This window comes from Chinchilla lanigera, unplaced genomic scaffold (genome assembly GCF_000276665.1).
Source record: "Chinchilla lanigera isolate Chin_1 unplaced genomic scaffold, ChiLan1.0 scaffold00002, whole genome shotgun sequence".
Lineage (NCBI taxonomy): Eukaryota > Metazoa > Chordata > Mammalia > Rodentia > Chinchillidae > Chinchilla > Chinchilla lanigera.
Genome location: NW_004955403.1, coordinates 15,608,486 through 15,609,312, shown reverse-complemented (window position 1 = coordinate 15,609,312; position 827 = coordinate 15,608,486).

Genomic DNA, 827 nt, shown 5'->3' with positions numbered 1-827 from the left:
CCCTTCCCTTCCCTTCCCTTCCCTTCCCTTCCCTTCCCAAGTGTTTCAAAGCTCTCTTTTAGGTAAGTTCTGGTATTCATAAGGTGAAATAAAAATTTGTAATGTGCATCTCCCCCAGATAGAAAGTTGAAAGCATTTCACACTAACTGCTAACAATGCAATATTGTAGAATTTTAAACTAGGGGTAACCAAGCATGCAAATAAAATAAGTAGCTTAAATCAGAAATCTAGCCTCGTTTTCTGCACTGTGCTTATATACAGTTCCTATTACAACTGTGCAAAAAGGGACTCTACAGAGAAGGCAATACTGGAAAAAGCTCATTGCTTTGAGGCTTCTTATCCGTAGAAACCAAAGAGTTTGCCCTGGACAAGCTGTCATTGACTCTTACTTCACCATGTGTCACAATTTTATGTGTCTGTGTCAACAATTTATACATCTAAAATTGGTTTTCAAGCAATAGTTAATTCCTCACAATAAGGAATATTATTTCTCAAGAGGTCCAGTGTCAGGCTGTTCTGGCTTGGCTCATCTCGTGAGATGTCACTAAGAAATCCAGGCTTTTGCAACTTTCTAATTAACTATCCCCATGTAGCAACCCCGCTGGCGGCTTCCAGATGGCTGCTGGGATTCTAGCTATCATATTATCTCCAAAAAGGGGTCCAAGAGCAAGAATAGAAAGAAAGGGAGAAGGTATTTTTCCTTGGGCATTTTTTTTAACAGGGAAGAAAATGTTGCTTAAAATCCCATGCAGCAAATTTCCCACTGTTTAGAATTGGGCAATATGTCAGAACTCTAGTCTTTGCTTAGGGAGACTTTGAGAAGTGTC